The 22,259-nt window shown below is 51.2% G+C and overlaps 1 protein-coding gene across 6 annotated transcripts in view; it reads right to left on the bottom strand.

Moving 5' to 3' along the window:
• Nucleotides 1–22,259, bottom strand: part of Rd3 (RD3 regulator of GUCY2D) — a 70,615-nt gene that overhangs the window by 9,919 nt on the left and 38,437 nt on the right. For 2 of the 6 annotated variants that reach the window (XM_052738032.1, XM_052738033.1), the window contains exons 1-2: nucleotides 6,305–6,875; nucleotides 1,068–5,653 (exon numbers count right to left, since the gene is read on the bottom strand). The exons of 2 other annotated variants lie outside the window; for them this stretch is intronic. The gene's annotated coding sequence lies outside the window, so the exon portion shown is untranslated. Of the gene's footprint in view, nucleotides 1–1,067; nucleotides 5,654–6,304; nucleotides 6,876–16,198; nucleotides 17,826–22,259 lie in introns of those variants that run through there. 2 more of the 6 variants (XM_052738031.1, XM_052738034.1) reach the window with 2 other exon arrangements.

Here is a 22,259-nt window from a genome sequence, read left to right as displayed (position 1 = left end):
CCAGCTGCAAGTTAGCCTTGTAGGTAATATTAGAAAAATTACCTAGAATCCGTCAAGCCAGGTGTGAACGGGCCTGACCTTCACCTACCCAGCAAAGACCTGTTCATCGCCCAAACCCTCTTCTAAGGGTCGTCAACTTCTTCCTGTAGCCTGCCCTCACTGCTCCCCACTGAGATAGCATGGATCTCAGGGGCCGTAGGACCCATCATTCCAGCATCTGTAATGATGGTGGATTCGTGCATGGGCAGCTGGGTATGTGAATGGATGGGTAGATGTGAGTGAGTGAGTGAGTGAGTGAGTGGATGGATCAGTGGGTGGGTGGGTGAATGGGTAGATGAGTGTGTGGGTGGATGGATGCATGCATGCATGTGTGGATAGATGGTCCATAGATGGATAGAGGGCAGATGGATTGAAGGATGGATGAGTCTCAGTCAGTTTTCTTAATATTGAGGCAGAAGTGCAAGTACTCAGGTCTGACTATGACAGGCAATCTCCAAAAAAATTCTCCCTTCATCCCAACGTCACAACCCATTGAATCCTCCCTACCTCCACCCAGGTTCCCTCCTGGAGCCTTACTGGGCCCTCATAGGCTGCTCCATTGTGGAGGGGACAACACGTCCCCTGAGCCCTGCTGTATGCCTAGACTTGACTCTACCCTTTGGGGGTGCTAAGTTGCATTTCTCAGATGAATTTGCTTCCTTCCCCTGGCTGTGTCTTCTGAGTACCACACAAGGGAGCTCTGAGGCTGCTTCTCTCTGAGGCTTGCTCAGCGCGGAGCAGACAACAGTTGTGGCTCCCCACAAGTTTATGAAGAAAGAACCAGGCTAGGTAACCCCCTCCCCCAGGATCCTGCCTGAGTCCTCTCATCTTTGACCAGTGAGGACTGAGGGGGCCTCCCACGGCTACCTGAGATCCAGCCTATTTTTTGGTTCCCAGATGGCCAGGGAGCCTCCCCTCCATGCTCATAGCCAAGTGTGCCTGACTCCTCCTGGAGGCATAGCTGCCCACCGCAAGGACAGGAAGCTGCCACTTCTGGGGAGACCCCCGCCCCCCACACACACTCTCACCTGAGATCCACCTCCTTCTGGGGCAATGACACCGTAGGGGTCCTGCTTCCCACTTCCCAGTCTAGGGAAAGTGGAAAGTTGAGCGGTTGTACAGGGGCAGAGGTAGAAGGGTGCACAGCATCCTCACAGCCTCTCTCTGCCTCTTCCGCTGCCGGCGGCCTCCGGTGCTTTCTGCTTCTCCTGTCTGAGAAGTTTTACTGGAGGGACCAACTGGAGGAAGGCCCCAGCTGGGCTGGTGTTTGTGGAGTGCGTGTAGGTCCCCAGAGCTGAGCCACAACTCCCTGCAGAACCTGAAGGCAGGCCAGCTGCGGTTGCCATGGAGACCCACCTAAGCCTCTTGGCCTGCAGCGGTATTAGCAGATGAGGGAGGGTTGACCTGACCCATAGATGCCAAGAAGATCAGGCCGGGAGAGAGCTCTATTCCCAGAAGGCACCTGAACCCCCTCCTTTCCCAGCACCACCCAGTTAGATGCCGCTGACCTCACCAGACTCCTGGCACACCTACTCATGGCAGATGTTTCCAGCTGCCTGATGCATGGTTCCTGAATGCAGATGCATTCTTCCCTCCAAAAGGACATTACTCTGGGCATCAGGGGCCCAGGATGACTTGTCTCCACCTTTCTCAGTCCCCTTACCTGTCGCCCTCTCTGTCTCTCCTTCTCTCCCAGGAGCACAGGGACAGAAGGCACAGGTAGGTCCAGGGAGAAGAGAGAAAGTAGGTCCTGGGGAGCCAGGGTTACGTCAGAGGTTGACATGGGCTTCCTGCTGCTTCACCCCAGTCACCATGAGGTCCCTGCCTTTCTGCTCCCTGTACCACATGGAGGCTATTCTGGCTACAGGCCACGAGTAGTCCTGGCTGCGCCTTGCAGATGTGAAGAAGCTCTGAGAAGGGAATGCTGCCCTGTGAAGGACCAGTGAACTGCAACAGCCTGCACTGTGTGAATCCTAGGGGATGCCGAGCCAGCAGCAGGAAGGGAGTGGCTTTGGACACATCTCGTTCAGTTGTGTTGAAAGTGAAGCAGAAAGCATGGCCAAGAAGACGTAAGCCAAGTCAGACTACTCAGTCTGGAGCTGCCCTCCTGCACATTTGATGTTTGCGGTTGGGAGGGGATACAGTGTGCAGATTCTTCCACCTTCCTTCCTGTGGCAGAAGCAGCAGGGTCTGCCATCAGGAGCTGGGTCTTAAGGTCAAACATTTCTCTTGGCAAGTTCGCATCATGACAATCCTAACAAGTGAAGGGATGGGTCAGGGACCTCCTTCACGGTACCCAAGTGGCCTCCATCCAAGGCCAGCTAAGGCCAGAGCAACTGAGGCAAGCGCCAGGACAAGAGTGGCCGACTGATGATAGCACCTTCCGTGGGGCAGAGTGGGTGCCTTGCTATGGCCAGGAGCAGGGCTGGGGACAGTTCTCTCTGGGAGCCTTTCCTTGTCCTTTCACAGACTAGAGAGTAGCCGGAACTCCCACCCCAGACACGCTAGGTGTCTCTGCCCATCCAGCCCCTTCCGTATTCCCTCAACAAAAGTCCTGCTTGCGTGCTCTGCACCAGCCCCAAAGCCTTGACCAAGGATGAAGACAGAGAAAGCAGGCCACCAGCTTACAGGCCCAGGGCTCCCAGCTGGGGTGACTGGTGAGCAGGTACTTGTAGAGATCTGGAGATACTTTGGAGAGGAGCCCCACGCTGTGGGTCCCACCTCCTCTTCCTATTCCCAATGCTGCCGTCCTGAGAGTCCCCAAGCCCAGAGCAGCAAAGGTCTTTTACTCCCACACCTGCTGAAGTCAGGTTGTCAGAAGGGATTGGGGACTTCCTCAAACAGCAAGCAAGACCCACACTCCAGTCCACTGCACCTCTGTGGTCTCAGCAAATCCCAGGACTCCTGGGCCTAGCACAACACCCAGCGTCAGTGAGAGCACCAAACATACCCCCTGTTCTATGGAGGAAAGAAGCAGTCTGTGTCCCCGTGTCTGTGTGCAGTGCAGAAATCTGTGTTACGTTTCCCTCTGTGTCCTAAAAGGTGCGTGAGAGAAGCAGTACGTCCACAGACCTCAAAGTATTGGAAGATCTTGCTCGGCTGAATGAGGAGGATGAGACTTGCACCCTAGGGCTAAGGGTAGAATGGAGATGTGTGGTGCCACTGTGTGCTGAGATTAGGACTTGCCCTCTGTGAAATCTGCTGGTTGCTAGAACTTTCCAGAGAGCATCAGAGTCTCCAGAACTGGTTTGTTTTGTACCAGTGCACTTGGCCCTTTCCCAGAAGGTAAACCAAAAACACCATAACTTCCTCAATCTTACCCACCACATGCAGAAAAAAGAGCAGAGTTGCCCCAGCAACTGCAGGAAAAGCAGAGGGATGCAGACTGGCATCCAGGCACCAGTGGACATCTGGGGCCAGAGGCCTCTTTTGCTTCTTCATAGAAACTAAAGTGGCTTGAGAAAGCATCCAGGCATAGGGACTCATGAGTAAGGACTGGAAACAGAAATTACAAGACAAAGCTCGGTGCTATGCTCTGACGCAAATCAGAAGCAAACTGACCAGTGATGGAGGAGCCGCTTCAAAATTACAGATGTGTCAACATCCCCATCTGTGCGGTCAAAAGACAACAATTACGACAAAGTACATCTCTAGCTTTGCTTTGGGAAAAGCAGCAGCATCCCACCAGCCCAGGAGTGAGACTCAAGGCAGGTCTCAGTGTCTGGGGTGGCAGAGAGGGACCTGAGCCACGACCTGGTCCCTCTGCCACCAGACACTAAGACCTGATCTGAGTCTCACTTGTGCCTGAGGCACAACCAGGAGCCCAGGTCTTATTTCAGGTGAAGGGATGCTTGCATTCTGAAGGAATGGAGGGGGTTACTTGTTGTTCTAGCTCAGGTGTCCTCAAACTGTGGGTCACAACCCCTTTGGCAAACCTCTATCTCCAAAATTATTTATAATAGTAGCAAATAGTAGTTCATAATAGTAGCAAAATTACAGTTATGAAGTAGCAACAAAAATAATTTTATAGTTGGGGGGATCACCACAACATGAGGAACTGTATTAAAGGGTCTTAGCATTAGGAAGGTTGAAGACCACTGATCTACCTGATCAAGCTTGATCATTTCTTGGGAAATATCTCTTAGTGAGTATGTGGTGACAAGTTATTTGGTCTCTATAAAAGGTCATAAAAGAAAGTTTGGACAAGAAAAATTTGCACAAAACCAAAATGAAGGAACTTGGCCTTCCTGCTTTATGATGTCACCAAAGCAGCATTAAATGGGGGTGTGTGTGTGGACCAAACCCCAAATTCCTCAGAGCAGTTTGCATCCTTACAATCCTGGGGGTTTTGCATGGAATTTGCATAAATTTACATATAATTTGCAGAACATTAAGCAATTCTCAAAGTGCTGGGAACGTGGGTGGATCTGTGTAGTCCCAGGCTGTCAAGGACAAATTTTTGGAACTCTATTTCCAGTCCTCTGATGACTTTCCTCACAGTTCAAGGTCTTCTGTTTGCTCTTCGTGTCTTGGAGGCATTGCTGAAGCTCCCCCCCTTCTAGGACCCTAGCACAGAGACAGGCCTTGAGAACAAAGAGCTGAGGGGTGGATCCTCCTCAAAGGCCCACTTCTCAGGATCCATATCTGGACTGGACACCTGTCTGCTGGGTGACCCTGTAGAGATACTCTAGAGGGACTCTTGTGTAACCTGACTCCTGAAACAATGGACCCAATAAAATGTGGTAATTTTCCCCAGGACTCTCACCAGGGAGAAGGAAAAGGCCCCAGCCAGATCTCTGCTGGAAGAGATTCTAACTTGTCAGCCCGCCTTCCAGGATGAGACTGAAGCTTGGACAACCAACGATGGGTCAGCGGTGGGCGGGGCCACACCTCGACCAGGACTGCCTAGACACAATATCCTTGGCTTTTATTTAAACTCTGGTTTCACTGCAGGACCCTGAAGACTGGCTCTGGAGGCTCTCTGGATCCCTTTGTCCCTCTTCCCAGCACAGCCACATTAAATAAATCTCCTTTTTCTGTTTACCCCTTTTAATTTGGCTCTTGTAATTGGCTTATTGAGGATAGGTGGCTGGATCTCACTTGGGGCATAAGTTGTGACTCCCAAGTCGATAATATTATGGTACCTGAAACTATGGTAGGACCCCTTTTTTCATCTTTTAAGAAATGGGCATATCCTTGACATGCACCTGCCCCCTATCTTCCTCATGCATCCTGGCCCTGAGCCTTGAGGCCCAGAGCATCAACCAGAACTAGACTCCAAAGAAGCCCCAGGGCTGCAAGTTGCTTCACCCTCCTCTCCACAGCTCCCCAGCAGTCCTGGTTTGTGAGGGGGAAACCCAGGCTCGGCCCACAGCTCCCTTGTCTGGGTGGCTGGGAGCAGGCTGGCTGTGACAGGCTCAGAATTCCCTGTTGACCAGAGCTCCTACCTGTTTGTGCTTAGTTGGCACCAGAGAGGCGTGCCCCAGGTGCACAGGGCTGAAGCGTCAATGCTCAGCTCTGCTCCTCTTGGATACCGTGGTCCCCAGAGCCACCCAAGCTGGTAAACATGGCAACAGTTACCTGGCTTCTGTTGCCGCTCTGATTTGGAGTCCCACTGTTGGTGAAACCATAAACAAGGATCAACTCGGTTTCTCCCACAGCCCTTGGTGGGGTCCCCCTCATCCCCCCTTTCCCCTCCCTTGCGGACCCCTCCTGTCCAAGCCTCTTTCTGAGCAGATATTCACTTCTAGAGAACTAAGGAATCCTCTGTGCTTTTGAATCACACAGCTTCTACCTTCTAGGACAGTGGTTCTCAACCTTCCTAATGCTGTGACCCTTTAATAGAGTTACTCATGTTGTGGTGACTCCCCAGCCATAAAATTATTTTTGTTGCTACTTCATAACTGTAATCTTGCTACTGTTCTCAATTGCAATGTAAATATCTGTGTTTTCCAGTGGTCTTAGGCGACCCCTGTGAAAGGGTCATTTGACCCTCAAAGGGATCGCACCCCACAGGTTGAGAACCGCTGGTCTAGAGTATCTCTAATGATGTTGCCACAGGGCCACATTTCTGTACAAGTACAGGCTGAGTCACTAGAGAGAGATATTGATCCAACCCCCACATCAAGTCTGAATCCTTCTGTGGATGCCTGCAAAGCTTGCCTCATGGGAATTTGATTTGTGTTTGATTTATGCAGCTAACCCCATATTGCTCATGCACGTGCAAAACCTTAAAATTATCATTAACTGTGTTGTGTGTACCAACCTGCTCAATGGGTGTAACTGCCATCTCCGTCTTACACGTGGAAGAACACAGCCGTGAGTTAAGCAACCAGCCCAGGGCTCACATGAAACGAGTGGTAATCGTAGACATGGTCCAGAGCTGGGCAGCCTGGTGCTGGGCTGGCCCTGGGGATGGTTACAGGCTTCTACCCTTGCTTCCCTCTTTGGATTGATCCAAGTCCATTAACCCTGTCAGCTGCCACCAGAGCAACAGGCACAGATGCGTAAGGAATAACGAGCCGCTCTCCAGACCCTGCCACCTGAAGCTACAGAAAACAAAAGTATCTGTTTGCCTCTTTTGAACACATCTCAAGCTCACACAAGATACATAAAGACATGTTGATACTTTTCTATATGGTTATTTTTTACTATTTCTTTTTTTGTTCTTGTTGTTAAAAACAGTATCTTGGGGCTGTAGAGATGGCTCAGTAGTTAAGAGCCCTGGCTGCTCTTAAAGAAGACCGGGGTCTGCAGAGGCAGGCGGATCTCTGTGAGTTCGAGGCCAGCCTGGACTACAGAGTGAGTTCCAGGAAAGGTGCAAAGCTACACAGAGAAACCCTGTCTCAAAAAACAAAAAACAAACAAACAAAAAAAATTGGGGTTGGGGATTTAGCTCAGTGGTAGAGCGCTTGCCTAGCAAGCACAAGGCCCTGGGTTCGGTCCTCAGCTCTGAAAAAAAAAAAAAAAAATAGAAGACCAGGGTTAGTTACCAGCCCCACATGGTGGCTCACAGCCATCTCTAACCCCAGTTCCAGGGAATCTGACACCTTCTTCTGACGTCTGCAGCACCGGGCACACAGGTGATGCACAGACACAGATGTCCATTGTGTAACGTGTTGGAACCACACAGAGGTAAAATATCAGTGGCAGCAGGAGATCTTGGAAGCTGTGATCTTTGTTCTCTGAGGGATGCAGTGGGATCAGATGTGAGTCATTTGACCACAAATCTGCCCTCTGAAGAGGGACCCACCAGTCTGCAATCACCCATCTCCCGTGAAAACCTCTGTGAAGCCATCTTGGAATGAAGGACACCAGCACCTTGCAAACCCCTTTACCCGCTCCCCCAGTAGTTAGAGACCAAAGGCACTCCTCCTAGTGACCATCTTTGTCTGAAACCAGAGAACAGGGCAGGGGCAGGTATCCCTTGCCCTAATCTGGACTGACCTATAAATGAAAGCCCACACCAAGCCTGGGCATGGTGGTGCATGCCTGTAATCCCAGTGCTAGGGAGGCAGAGTCAGGAGGGTCCGAAGTTTAAGGCCAATCTGAGCTACATGAGACTCTCTCTCAGAACAAAACAAAATTATCTAACACCCCACCCGGGGCCTGGGGCTGTGTCTTGTGAGGGGCATGAAGTGTTCCTGAAAAAACAAAAGCCTGCATGATTCAGCCTCTTGGGAAGAGATTGTCCCACTGCCTGACTTCGACACTGGCTTCTGTCCTGTGGCAGGCAGGATGACAGTCACACTAGTTTACAGCCCCATCCATGAGCTGTCCTGTTTCAGGCCCTTCACATCCTAGCCTGCACTGGTATAGATGGTCTTTTTAATTGCAATCGTTGTAACTCTTGCATGGTGGTCTCAAAGTGTGGCTTTCAGGGGTTCTCTGGGACCGTGTCTTCCTGTGCTTACTCCCCATCCATTTGCCTTTGGTAAATAGTGCTTCTGATATTTACTCCCACCTGGGTTGGTTGTTTGAACAGCGCTGAGAACATGTGTGTACTTCCACATGTCCTGAAACCCCCGACACACTCTGCTCGGATCGCACTCATAAGTCTATGCCAAATGCAAGAGCCTCATGGATTTTCAGTTTCTCCTAGACGGTTGTCAGAACTCATGTAGATATCTATGATCCTTTTATAAGACTTGTCCCAAGCCAGGGCCAGCCATCGGCCCTCAATAAACCAATTACAAGAGCTGAACAAAAAGCAGACAGCAGATAAAGGAGATTTATTCAATGTGACCACTTGGAAAAAGGGACAAAGAAATCCATTCAATGAACCCCCCAGGTGGGTCCTCAGGGTCCTGAGGCTGAAGTTTAAATGGAGGCCAAGGATATGCACATCTAAACAATCCTGGCCGAGGTGTGGCCCCGCCCACCACTGACCCATCATTGTCTGGGCTTCATCTTATTCTGTAAGGATGACAAGTTAGAACTGTGTGGAGTCTCTTTCAGGGAGACAAGATTGCCCTCTGACTGGCATCTGTTCTTTCCCCAGTATCAGATTCCTGGAGAAATTCCTGGTTTGGGTGGAGGGTCCATTGTTTCAGTAGTCTGATAGAGTGAGAGACACAAGCATCCCTTTAGATTATCTGCATTTCTTCCGGGTCTATAACGTTTCTAACCAACTTTTGCTGATAGTCATGTGTATTAGCAAAGTTCTTTTGGGAAGACAGGAGTTGCCAATAGTCTGGCACATTTGCTAAGTGTATCCTTTTTGTGAATGGAGTTCTTTCTGCATCATCCACTTTAATGTTAAAGAACAGATCCCAGGAGCCTGTCTTCCTTCATGCCAACATCACGTTATCCAAACAATCTCTTGGCACCTTCTTGACTGTTTGAAGTTGTATTGTCTGTTCTAGGTCTGTGGTGGTTTGAATGAGAATGGTCCCATAGGCTCATATATTTTGAATCCTCGGTCCTTGTTAGTGGAATTGTTTGGGAAGTACTGGGGGTGTGGCATTGTTGGAGGTGTGTCACCAGGGGTGGGTTTTGAGATTTCAAAATCCCACAACAGACCCAGTCTCTCTTTCTCTGCCTCCTGCCTGTGGGCCAGATGTGAGCTCTCAGCTACTGCTCCAGCACCATGCCTGCACACCTGCATGCCTGCACACCTGCATGCCTGCCACCACACTCCCTGCCATGATGATAATGGACTAGATCTCTGAAACAGTAAGCAAGCCCCCAGTTAAATGCTTCCTTTACAGTTTGCCTTGGTCATGGTGTCTCTTCACAGCAATAGAACTAAGACAAGGTTCTTCCAAGTTCCACAGGAAATGTAGAATATTCCTTTTGCTTTCCACGGAGATTCTTTATTGAACTCCAGTCAGGACTGAACTGATTCTACAGTTCAATTTGAGAAAACTGACATGTTGTTTGTATTGAAGCATCCAACCAGTAAGTAGCTGTGAGCCTCCTGATGTGGGTGCTGGGGACTGAACTCAGTCCTCGGCAAGAGCAGTGTGTGCTCGTAACTGAGGTGCTGCCTCCCCAACCCCAGCTCTCTCTCTCTGTCTCTGTCTCTCTCTCTCTCTCTCTCTCTCTCTCTCTCTCTCTCTCTCTCTCTCTCTCTCTCTCTCTGTATCCTTGGCTGTCCTAAAGCTTGTACTATAGACCAGGTTGGCTTTGAACTCAGAGATGTGTCTACCTCTGCCTCCCAAGTGCTGGGATTAAATGCACCACCACCACCACCTGACTCCTCTCTCTTTTATACATATTTTATATTCATTTATTTATCCTGTGTGTGGAAGAGTGTGGGTGTTGTCATACAAGTGCCATTGCACATGTGTGGAGGTCAGAGGACAACTTGTAGGAGTCAGTTCCCCCTTTCATCGTGTGGGATTGAACTTGGGTCCTCAGGCTTGGCAGCAAGCACCTTGGCCCACAAGCCATCTCCCTAGGTCTCTTTTGTACACTCTTGGAGATTTTGTCCGTACAAGAACACATCAGCCACAGAGAAAACACCTTTCTTTCCAGTCTGGGTGCCTTTCCCGGCTCTTGCCCAATTCCCCTAGCTCAAGCATCCATAGATGTACCAGGATGGACACTCACGTCTCGTTCCTGGCCAGGGGTGTTGGCTGCTCTTTTAGCATCAAGCACACTGTCCCGTCAGCCCTCAAAGGAATCAACTATCCGGCTGAGGGAGTTCCCCTCTACTCCTGACTTGGCGAGAGCTTGTGTTGTCAAAGGACGTTTGACTTCATGAATATTAGAATTTCTTCTTCTAATTTGTTCAACGGTGACTTACATTGTCTGACTCTTAAAAACAAACTGAACCTTGTACTCTGTTAGATCCTCTCTGGTTATGATGTAAGAACTGTTTTACACGTTCTTAGGCTTGATTCATTAAGATATTGTTTGGAAATGTCCCTTCTTCGTGAGTAAATGTTTCCATTCTTGTGAAGTCATCTTCTAGTTTGAACGTCAGTACGTTGGAAGTGTCATGGCGCACGTGAGGGGACAGAGGGCGCTGTGGAGTCGTTCCCGCCTTTCACCTGAAAGTGGGCTCTGAGGAGCAGACTCTGGTCACCAGGCTGGGGTTACAGGAGGCTGTGAGGTCCTAACGTGGGTCCTGGGAACTGAACTCAGGTCTCCTGTAAGGGCAGTAGCACCTCTAAACACTGAGTCATCTTTTCACCGCCACCCCAGATTCCATTTCATCACCTCTTTTAGCTTGTCAATTATGTTCTTAAATTAAATGGTCACCCTCAAGTTTGCAACATGTGATAACAGCTAATCTGTCTTCAGATAACAGGGTACCACTTTATGTGTGGTGTGAGCAACTTGTGTAGCGGTCTTACCAATTCCTCCCTCTGTCCCTTAGGACAATGTTGTCGTTCATTTCACTTAGACATAGGCGATAATCACGGAAGACTCCGGTGCCGTGATTATTTTAAACAAGAAGTTATCTTTTGGATCAGTTGAGAATAAGAACAACTGTCAGTTTCTCTTTATCTTTTTTTTTTTTTTTTTTTTTTTTTTTTGGTCTTTCGAGACAGGGTTTCTCTGTGTAGCTTTGCGCCTTTCCTGGAACTCACTTGGTAGCCCAGGCTGGCCTCGAACTCACAGAGATCTGCCTGGCTCTGCCTCCCGAGTGCTGGGATTAAAGGCGTGCGCCACCACCGCCCGGCCTCTTTATCTTTTATATGAGTCCTTTCGGAGATCTGTGTTTTTGACGCATGTCAGTGTGGAATGCCACCCTCTGAGCATAACTTAGTTATTACCATCTTATCCAGAGAAGCAGTAATTGCTCCAAGGAGACCAGGGCTGTTGAGTTCCCTCATAGAAGGAGGGGTGTGGAGGGTCACGAGACCCTCACCGGGAGTCCAGCCGCTCATTTCCTGCGGCACCTGTCTCTCATCTCCATGTAATTTTGTCCCCGTGGTCTCGGGGTGCTAAGGGGCAGAGCGTTAACTGAGGAAGGGGCCTCCCCCTGTGCGGCTTTGGGGACATCATCATCTATGCTGAGTCACCCACGCTTCTGAAATTCAAATGCTCATTGGTTCACCAGGCAAGATGCTGTAGCCGTTGCTTTGGCCTGTCATTGGCACTCCAGCTGGCATTTGTTCACGTCCCCAGGAAAAGCTGACACCCCCGTCATTTTCCTTCTTGGTGATAAACTCGTGTTATTCTATACCCAGTCCAGTAGCTCTGATCAGCATGACATTCTCTCCCTTTTTGTGCTTATCCACGAAAACCTTCATTTAACTTTCACGTCTGCAGAATAATGCCCACTTATGGAAAACAAATTTCTGGGCTCCACCAAAAACCAAAATAAAACCAACCAACCAACAACAACCAAAACCGAAGTTTTTGTGTTGTTGGTCTTGCCCGGTGTCAGCTAATTGCGAACGACAGCGACATCTTGTGGTGATGACGGGAAGTGACCTTGCAGAGCGTGACTCTTCGCCACCACCCTGGCCAGGATGTCACGGGCGCCCCTTGTAGTACCAGCAGAGAGAGGCCGCTACGCTCACTCGGTCCCCTCGGGTGTTAGGTCCTGAAAGCCATATTTACTCTAGGGACGAGGAAGCCCAGTGTTGGAAATTTTCTGGTTTGTTTCAGACTACTTACACTCATTTTTATGAGCGAGTTCCTCCACGAACAACAGAGGGGCTGTCCCTTCAGCTTCGCACTTGGTGACGACTTTCAACCCAAAGCAGCATTTGACATAACACCCATGACGGCCCGGCATCCATCCTTGGCAAAACGGACGAAGACTGTGGGGCTCGAGGTGGCTGCCTTTGTGAGCTGTGCAGAGGGGAGCAGTGATCGATCCCACAGGCCCGGGCAGGGCCACCTCGTGGCTTCTACTCAGGCAACCGTGAAATCGGTAGTTCGGGATGACTCTCTGGACTTGGGAGACAACCTGAGCCTGCGTCTGGGGCCTTAGTTTGAACCCTGGCTAGGCCTAAGCTTTCCAGCGTTTGTGAAGACGGCAAGAAATCAGCCACTTAGATGCAGAGAAGTTGAGCATAGCAAAAGGAGCCTCCAAGGAGAGGAAAGTTCTCGGCTCGGGCCCCTCTCTGCCACTAGACACTGAGACCTGGCTTGAGTCTCACTTGTGCCTGGGGCACACCGAGGAGCGGATGTGCCCTGAGGCTCCAGGGCAGCGGGCTCCCTCTGGAATACGACATTAATGATTAACAACTGGGTTACGGAGGCCTGCAGAGGGAGGAGGTGAGCCCGGGGGAGGGGCGAGGGCAGCAGGCCCCTCCCCAGCCCTAGCCCCTGCAGCTGGGCTGGGTGCTGAGTCACCTAGGCCTGGCAAGTTCCCTGCAGCAAAGGGTCCTGGAGTTCAGCCCCAGAGCAACCTCTGCCCTTTCCGGCAGTTCACAGGCAGCAGGGGCGCCCTCTGGGCGATGGACCCGCCGGTCAGGAGGGAGGGTGCCTTCCCCAAGTCCTAAACCTCAGATAGTTAGGGCAGCTTAGACAGACAGGCAGGCATACAGGCAGACAGACAGGGAGAGGGAGAAGGGGGGAGGGAGGGAGGGAGAGAAAGCTTGGTTTTTAAAGGTTCTGTCGGGTTATTCAGGGAGTCAAGGCCAGGCAGGGAAGGCCAGCGTCTAGTACCGCCCTGTCTGTAAAAGAGGCACGTGACAGACACAGTGTCAAGCCTCCAGATTGTCCCAGTTGAAGTCATCTGAGCAACCAGTCCTGCTTCAGACAGAGCTGGTGGGCCCTGGCTATTGCTGGGCCCTCCCCTAGTCTGACCACAGGAGCAGCTTTGAGAAGCAGGGGATGAGACAGGAGAGGTCCCCACTGTACTAGGTAACATGGCTGTAAATGGTGCTAACATCAGCTAACTGGGCTGCCCAGAAGGGTGGGTACTGTTTAAAACAGGAAACTCATTTATGAAGTCATTGATTCATTCATTAATTCAACAAGCGTTAAGAACTTGCCTGGCACATAGTAGCCTCCTCTCTCCTTGGTGGCAGCAGAAACATCAAGAAAAACCCAGTTAGACCCCTGCCCTGGGCACTACCAGCTGCACATACAACTTTCTTAAACTTGAGCCCTGCTGCAGCAAGGAGGGGGGAGAACAACCGGGGGGCGAGAGAGGCCGCGCCCGAGGTGGGGGACGAAGGAAGGAGGACCCTGCGAATCGGTAAGCTGATGAGCAGCAGCCCTGAGCCTGAGTGTTGCCTCTCTCTGTCCGACCACACTTCTCTCCACACAGAGACACATTGGCTTAGAAATGGACGCACCTGGGAAGTCGCCCTGGAGGTCCAACCAGAACGTTTCACTCCTGTTTCAGGCCCAGACTTCTGTGCACTCTGCTCTCCCAGAGACTCAGCCTAGGGTTAACTCCAGCCTGCCTGGAGGATGACTTCCAGGCAGAGAGGGTTAAGGTGAAAAGTCTCACTCCTGAGTGTCATGAACTGGGTCAGGCTAGGAAGTTAACAGGCAAGACTGAAGAAGGCAGAGATGGGAGAATGGCGAAGAGAAACAGCGATGTCTGGAAGCAAGGCCAGCCTTGGGTAGAGAGTGGTCACCATGCCACCCCCGACAGAAGCTGACATGTCGGCCTTATGCCCCTCAAGAGAGACTGGACTTGTCCTGTTTCAGTCTTCCTACCAGGCTGCCCCTAGGAACCTCCAAAGACACAAGCCACAGGTCCCTTCTCCACCTCCCACCGGCGTACTGGGCACCTGCCAGCCATGGACCAGCCTGCTGGAAGGCGCATTCTGAATGAGGCCTCAGTTCTACCGAGCTCGGTCTCCTGGGTACACTGTGTTTGGAGACATTCAAGGACAGCTTCCCAGGTAGTTAGGCAAATGTCATTGTCCTCTTTGTCCCCTTACGGAACACGAGTGGACCCAGAATCTTTCCTTCTAGAAGTGAAGATGGCCTGCTGGTATAGAAGGGTCTACACCCCATGCCCAGCTCTCCATGATGGAGAATAAATGTTGTTACTATGGCCACAAAAGGCTGTGAGCATTTTGGTCAGGGGCCAGGCAGAGGCAAAAGTGCTGTGGCTGGAGAGAGCACACGACCTCGTAGTCACCACGGTGGGGAAGGTGAGGGTGAGAGTGCCTGGGCCGACACTGGGAGATTGCTGGCCCTGGGCCATTCCTCAAAGCCCGCCCCAGGTGACCCATTTCCTCTGTCTGCACCTGCTGGTGCTTTTTTTTCTTTAAAACTCTTTACTCTTTGGGAGGCCGGCCACCCAGCTCCCAAATAATCATACAGAGACTTATTCTTTCTTATGAATGACTGGCCTTAGCTTGGCTTGTGTCTGGTCAGCTTTTCCTAGCTTGAATCATCCCATCTGCTTTTTGCCTCTGGGCTTTTATCTTTCTCTATACCTTTCTTTACTTCTTACTGCATGGCTTGCTGTGTAGCTGGGTGGCTGACCCCTGGAGTCCTCTCTCCTTCTCCTTCTTGCTCGCCAACCTTCTCTTTTTCTCCTGCTATTTATTCTCTCTACCTGCCGGCCCTGCCTACTTCTCTCTCCTCCTTGCTATTGGCAGTCCAGCTCTTTATTAGACCATCAGGTGTTTTAGACAGGCACAGTAACACAGCTTCACAGAATTAAACAAATGCAACATAAAAGAATGCAACGCCTCTCAAGACAGCACCACCCGCTGAGGGCCAAGCATCCCAAGCCTTGGGGGCTGGGGGTCATTCTGTAGCCAAACCAGGGCAGCTGAGAACAAAGAGCAGCCCAGTGTGGCTGGGGTACAGAAAAGGGGAGGGTCATGACACTCTAGCCAGTGAGGTGGGTCCAGACGGTTCAGGGCTTTGTAAGTCTCACCAGTGAGTTTTTATTTTTATTCCAAGAACAAAGGGAAGTGTGTGTGTGTGTGTGTGTGTGTGTGTGTGTGTGTGTGTGTGTGTGTGGTGTGTGTATGTGAGTGTGGTGTTGTGGTGTATGTGTGTGTGTGATGTGTATATGTGGTATGTGTGTGGTGTGTATATGATGTGTGTGGTGTGTATTGTGTGTGTGATGTGTGTGTGTATGCGGTGTGTATGTGTATGTATGTAGTATGTGTGGTATGTGTGTGTGATGTGTATATGTGGTATGTGTGTGGTGTGTATATGATGTGTGTGGTGTGTATATGATGTGTGTGGTGTGTATTGTGTGTGTGATGTGTGTGTGTATGCGGTGTGTATGTGTATGTATGTAGTATGTGTGGTATGTGTGTGTGATGTGTATGTGTGGTATGTGTGTGGTGTGTATATGATGTGTGTGGTGTGTATTGTGTGTGTGATGTCTATTTTGTGTGTGTGATGTGTGTGTGGTGTGTATTTTGTGTGTGATGTGTATGTGTGGTGTGTGATGTGTATGTGTGGTGTGTGCGTGATGTGTATTTTGCGTGTGATGTGACTAGGTTTGTGTCCAGCTGCACTGTGGGGAACACTGGGTATGTCCACGATGGACTCCAGGTGGAGCAGTCAGATGACTCTTGAAGTAGCACTGAAGTAGAGAGAGGGAGGGGGACTGGAGACGGTTTAGGAACTCAAATTGGTGGGATCTGGAAATTTATTAGATACAGAGGGACAGAGCAGCGAAGGGAGGGAGGAAGGGAAGAAAGAAAGAGAAAGACAGATGGGGAGGGTGAGAAGGAAGAAAGGACTGGGTGAAGGAGGGCAGAGACTTGCACTGAGCATCGGCTCATCGCAGCACCAGGAACCCCTGTGCGTTGTGACTTACCTCACTGCTTTCACTTTCCTGGGAGTTTTTGCAGAATGACTCTTCTCCTCCCCTGCCCCTACCCCATCTTTCCTGAACTTCCTTTTCTCTGCACAGTTTCCAAAAATGTCCTGCGGGCTGCCTGGGTAGTGTTTGCTATTTCACAGGTGACTCATTTCTTGATGGTGTCCCAGGTCCCATTGACCTTCCTTTAAAGTAGCTCACTGAGTTGGGAGTTGTGGTGGTGCATGCACACTTTGATCACAGAAGAGGCAGAGGCAGAAACATGTCTCACTGAATAGTATCTTCCTGGAGCCATTGATTGACACGCCCCTCCTGTGGATCTTAGCCAAGAGCTCAGAACCAATCAGGTAGTGCTTGCTAGCAACATCCTGTCATTTCCTCTCACTGGAGAAGTCACATAAACAAACCCAACCCCAGGGGTCTGGACTTGTGGTCTAGACTGTGGTTGTGGTGAAGACCGCTTTCTGCCAGCCCTGAGCCTCCTTCCTGCTCAATTACTGGTTCGAGCCCCAGTCCTCCATCTCATCTTCAGGACATGAAGTGGGGGATGTGCCTGTCACTCTGGTCCCCAGAGGCAGAAGAAGTCATTTGCCTGAGTTCAAACAACGGAAACTTGAAGCCAGGTTTCGTTTCTCTTGAAAACACCAGAGTCTCAGCCACTCTCCTTTGCCGTCATCTTTCTAAGAAGAGCAGAATTTGACCATAGCTACAAAATGCCTGTTTTGTCAGACCCCAGGAGTGCAGGGAACAAACCTGGAATGGCCCAGGCAAGCAAATCAAATTCACTGTACTGAGTGAGACCTTCTAGAAACTTCCTTCTCTCCTACCATCACCACGGACAGCTCTGACGGCACACGGACGGCAATGTGCTAAGTGCCAATGACATAAGAGGGTTGAAGCTCTAGCTGGAAAGCTCGGACTGTCCTCTGGGTGAAGAGCCAGAGCAGCAACTTCCCAAATACGTGCTAATTCATCAGGAAGTTGAAAGTTACGTGCCCTTCATAGCTGTGCAGGAATCTCTTCCTTTTACACCAGGAGCCGAGTTCTGCCAATGGCCTTTCCAAAGGTCAACAATGCTTTTGAGAAAGAAAAAAAGAATAAACTGAAGCTAAGTTTGTTATTCTCCAAACATGCTTCTGTTGAGAACGTAGGTGTCCGCACAGCTCTATTCAAAGGGTCACTGCACAGTTCTCACCCCAGCCTCCCTCACGGTCCCCTCAGCCCCCTGCCATCACAGACTTTCTCCAACCTTGCATTATCCTCTCAAGTCTCAGCTTGACCCATTTGTCCCTTCTCATTTTTATTCATTTTCAAGTCTTAGGACTTGTCCACATGTCCCCGCTTCTCCCACAGGGTCCCCAACACCCATCCACATTCAACTCATTTCCCTTGGCCCGGGCTGTTTCCTCCATCTTCATCACGGTCTACCCACACAAGCACTCCAATCGTCACGGTCTCCCGGGACCCAAGCATGAGCCCGGGCCACAACGGCTGTCACTAAACAGCGTCATGGGGTCGGCAAGATGACTCACCTGGTAAGGGTGCTTGCCAGCAAGCCTGAGTTCAATCCCTAGAACCCACGTGTTAGAAGGCGAGAATGGACTCATGCAAGTTGTGCTCTGTTGTATCTGATACACACACACACACACACACACACACACACACACAAACAGATAAATGTAAAAAAAAAAAAAAAAAAAGCCCCTGACTGCTTCCCTGACTTATTAAATAGTTGTAGAGCATTTGTTGAATATCTGCTAAACGCCCCGAAGTCATACAGCCTTGTAGATCTGGTCACTCCCACTTTCAAGGGAAGCGTGCTGGTGCTCAGCTTTCCTAACTTGTCAAAGGACACACATTTAGGAAGACACTGGGCTCAGAGGCGGCAAACTGTCCTCTTTCTTCCCAACTCTGGCTTTAACTCACACAAATCTGTGTCATCTCCAAATTTTAAACTCTGTGACTCAAGACAAAGTGTGTTTGTCTGACCTGAGGTAAGTCACCCTGCCCTACTTGGTCTCGGTTTTATGAAAGGTAGAACAGGGGAGGAGAGATGTACTGTATGAACGCCAAAGTGATAGGCTCAGATTAGGACAAGATGGAGCAGCTTCCCTGGAGGAAGTCAAGGCTGGTATACCACTGACCTCCGTGAGCCTTGAACTTCCTACCGTGGCCCAAAAGGAATATGTCAGCAGCAGCAATGGTACTTGGACAGCTGACTGTTGCTGCTCTCTGGAGCTACAGCTTGTCTTGTGATCCTGTCCAGGGAAGTCGAGTGGAAGCCTCAGCCCAGGGTCCTAGGTAGACCCACAGACGGTGAGTGGGGCGGGTTGGGCCCTCTGATGCTGGTCCCGCCACCAGCGTGCTAGACAAGCTCTCTGACACCAAACTGCATCCCAACCTTTCTTGTTTGTTTGCTTTTGTTTTTGTTTTTTCTAATCTTTTATTCTGAGACAAGGTCTCACTGTGTTGCACAGGCTATCCTCGAACTCACTCTATAGCCTAGGCAGGCCTTGAACTTGCTGATCCTCCTGCCTCAGCTTCCGCTTCCTCAGTGGGCTTACAGGCTGGCACCACCACCAGGCCTAGCTCTTAAATAGGTTTGGACTTAGGATATTTTCAGCTTGTTCCCGTGGCTGTACCTTCACCATAAGCCAGGAAACATCGTGCGTTTGGCTGGTTTCCTCTAAACCTTGGAAATGCATGGAGTTGGTGTGGCCTCAGCCTGAACAGGTGTGCACAGATCCAGCAGCTACAAGCCAGCGTGTAAATGTTCTGATCTGTATGTATGCAAAAAGCTACTGAGCCTGCCAGGCCTCTAGATATTCTTGGCCACTGGGTGTTCATTAACTGACTCTAGAAATGGGCTGTCCTGTTCCCCAGAGAGCTGATATCAGGCTACTCTACCTGAATGCCAGTGGCAGAGTGCTTTCCTGGGTCCTGCTGGCCATCCCTGCCTTCTGGGGCATACCCGGGCCTTGCTAGGATGTGTCTCCTGCTTCCTCCTGAGGCCTGAATCCCATCTCACAGCATCCTCTGCTGCTCACCCCTGCTGCTGATCCTTAGTGGAGAGCTGCCTCTCTAGGAAGAAGAGGAAGGTCCTGTTCTGCACCTAGCAGGGCTGTGAGGCTGCCTCACAGACCACAGCTACATAGAAAAAGGGACAGAGAGGCAAGAGAGCGAACACAAAGACTTGAGCGTGAGCAGGACCTCCACAGACGTGGGTGCGAGTGAGCTTTGACCTTCCCACCCACCCACACCCTCCTCACCACCCTGGCAATAGCCACTTGACCAGTCTGAAGCCAACCTGTGTTCAGGTACCTCAGATCAGAACTGTCCAAGATCCTTGAAGCCAGGGCGTTCCCGGTCCCCTGGTTTTCCTTGGCCATAAGCCCCGAGAGCCACTGTGAATGCAAGAGTGGGAGACACAGAGCCCTGGAAACCCCAGGGTGAATACAGAGGTGGGCTAGGGCTGGAGTTGAGCAAAGTGTGGGGTGGGAGGCGGCAGAGGAGGGCAGGGTGCCTAGAACAGAAAGGCCCTGAAGTCAGCTCCTGCCACCCGACAGGAAGCAGAGCTTCAAGGGGACTCAGGAGGTCTCTCACTGGTTTCCTTCCTTCCTGACCCTGCCTTGGAGGAGAGCCTCTCACCCCAGAACAGCACAGCCTCCACCCCTATCCTCCACAGCCTTCCCCACCCCAGGGGTTCGAGGGACATCAGCCAGGCCAGCCACCCCCTCCCAAGGAGAGGTAGAGGGAGGAAACCCAGGTCACTGGTCCCCAACCTGGGGTACTTCGTGGGGAGGCAATGGGAGAAAATGAGCTGTGTTCTGGACAGCACATGAAAAGCTCGCACACTCCAGGTCAAACAACCTGCAGATAAGCACTTCCTCTGCCTTGCACCCTCTGCAGGCCTCCACTCCAGGACTCTGGAGTTCTCCTAGCCCTAAACCCCATATGAGAAGATAGGAACCCTGATGGCTGTGCCAGGGTTCCTCATTCCTCGCCCTGCCCCTCTGGCCTCCCTCATCATCTTCCCGGTGTGCAAGTTTCTCAGCAGTTCAGGCTGAGGATGTAGCCTTAGCCGCTGCATTCCCAACAGAACCTCTTCCCCCATTCCTCCAGCCTCACAAGAGTAAGGAGGTGGACGAAGAGACCCTGGACACCTCGGCAGAAGGTCTGCAGATGCTCCAGGCTGAGCGGAAGGGTCCACCCCTCTCCGATGGGTCACCTCACTGAACCCAGCAAGATCATATCATGTTATTTTTTTGCCTCGAGGGAGAGCCTGGAACCGGGCAGGGTGAGAGTCAAGAGAAACACAGGAGGGCGTATAAACCCTGGATGGAAATAAACAGCTGGTTTCGAACTCAGCACTGGGGGCGTCAAATGCCAATCAACAAGTATTGGAAGCTACACTGCCCGAGTTCAGAAACACAGGCTCTTTCCCAGAGATTGCCTCTGGCCTCTGTCCCTGAGTCCTGCTGGGCTGTCCTGGCTAGAGGCTCAGAAGTAAACTCTGGCTCCTGTCCCAACAGGACCAGGGTACCACATGTGCTGCCAGTGGTCTGGGGACTGGCCTCAGCAGCAGGAGTTCACCCTAACTAGCCCTGCCTCCCCCTCCCTCCCCCAATTCTTGCTTGTCTTTTCTTCTAGCCCCAATCAGGGCTTCCCCAAGCTTGGCCCAGACTCAAACAGCCTGGCCACAGCTCCTAGGGTAGAGAGGAAGCCCAGCAATCCTCCAGCCTAACTCTGCCTGAAACAGGAAATTCTTCAGCCACTTTCAAAGGCACAGTCACCAGGGGAAGGAAGTCTCATAGGGTGAGGCCCAAGGTAGGCCAAGGGCTTCCAGAAGATGGAAGAAGTACAGGCCTGGACAGGGAGAGGGCCACTCACTGCCTGGGACCAGGCTATAGAGTCCAGAGGGCAAAGGGAGCTGGCCTGTGCTGCTCTAAGGCCAGCACCCAGGACAACTGAACCAGTGACCTCTCCCACACTAGTCACGCTGTGTTGTTCACAGTCCAGCCTCCAGAGAGGGGATGTCATCTCTGACACCAGGCACTTCTCCGGCCCCAGCTCCACCATGAAACTCTCTCCTCCTTCCATACTCTAATGATCAGCAAGGAGGTACCCCACTTGAGTGTACCTGCAGTCCTCTGAGCTGCTGTCTGTTGACATTTCCTGTCTGCTGGTGACTAGGATAAAGTCAGGCCCACAGTCACTCCCCATATCAACCAAACAGGGAGAGGGACTCACCTTTGCCTTTTGCCTCAGTCCCAGGCAGCCCAGGCAGCGGGAGTAACAGCGGTAGCAGCGACCCCCTGTGCTCACCCTCCGCATTTTGTTAAAGGCATCTAAGGCTAGCTGTTAGATCTAGGACACCACTGTGAGGGCTCGTGTCTACTCACTGTCATCATTTAACAGACAAGAAAATGCCTGTTCAGAAAGCTCAAGGCTCAGAATTAGGAAGAGACAGAGTCAGGATGGAATCCAGGGTTGATCACCCCAAAGCCAGCACCCCGGGAAACCACTCTGTTCATTTCTTTGTCCTCTGAAATGTCCCCTCAGCCATGGGGGCAGAGGTGAGCCCACAGTGTCACAACTGCACTGGTTGTTTTCTGTGGATCCCACGCCCTGTTAAGGGGATCCACCAGCGGTGTCGGCAGGGGGTACCCACGGCAGCGCCTCCTGAAACTGGGAGCAAGACCCTCTCCCTCCCCGCTTCCTCATGACCTCACTTCTCTCTCCCAGAGATCTTTGAAGACTTTGAGGTCCTCTAGGAGACCTGGTGAACTTGCTGCTACCACCCCCTCTCCTGAGAGCCCCGTTGACCATCTCAAGCTAGCTCTGAGTTCTCACAGCTGGGAGGAAGAAGGGAGCTGAAGGGAAAACCAGGGAAGGAACAAAACCAGACTCTAAGGGGAGGTGCACTTCCAGTCTGCCATTCATCCCAGAATAAAGAACACCACTTGCCTTCTACCGGTGGGCAGACTGGAGATGTCTCCTGACATGAGAGCAGGCCACAGGGCTTCATCAGCTTCTGGGCTGCTAGTGAGCATTCTTG

This window comes from Peromyscus californicus, unplaced genomic scaffold (genome assembly GCF_007827085.1).
Source record: "Peromyscus californicus insignis strain IS unplaced genomic scaffold, ASM782708v3 Scaffold_14__1_contigs__length_90479793_seg_2, whole genome shotgun sequence".
NCBI lineage: Eukaryota > Metazoa > Chordata > Mammalia > Rodentia > Cricetidae > Peromyscus > Peromyscus californicus.
The sequence above is the reverse complement of the archived record's forward strand: the minus strand, read 5'-3'. Positions and strand labels throughout refer to the sequence as shown.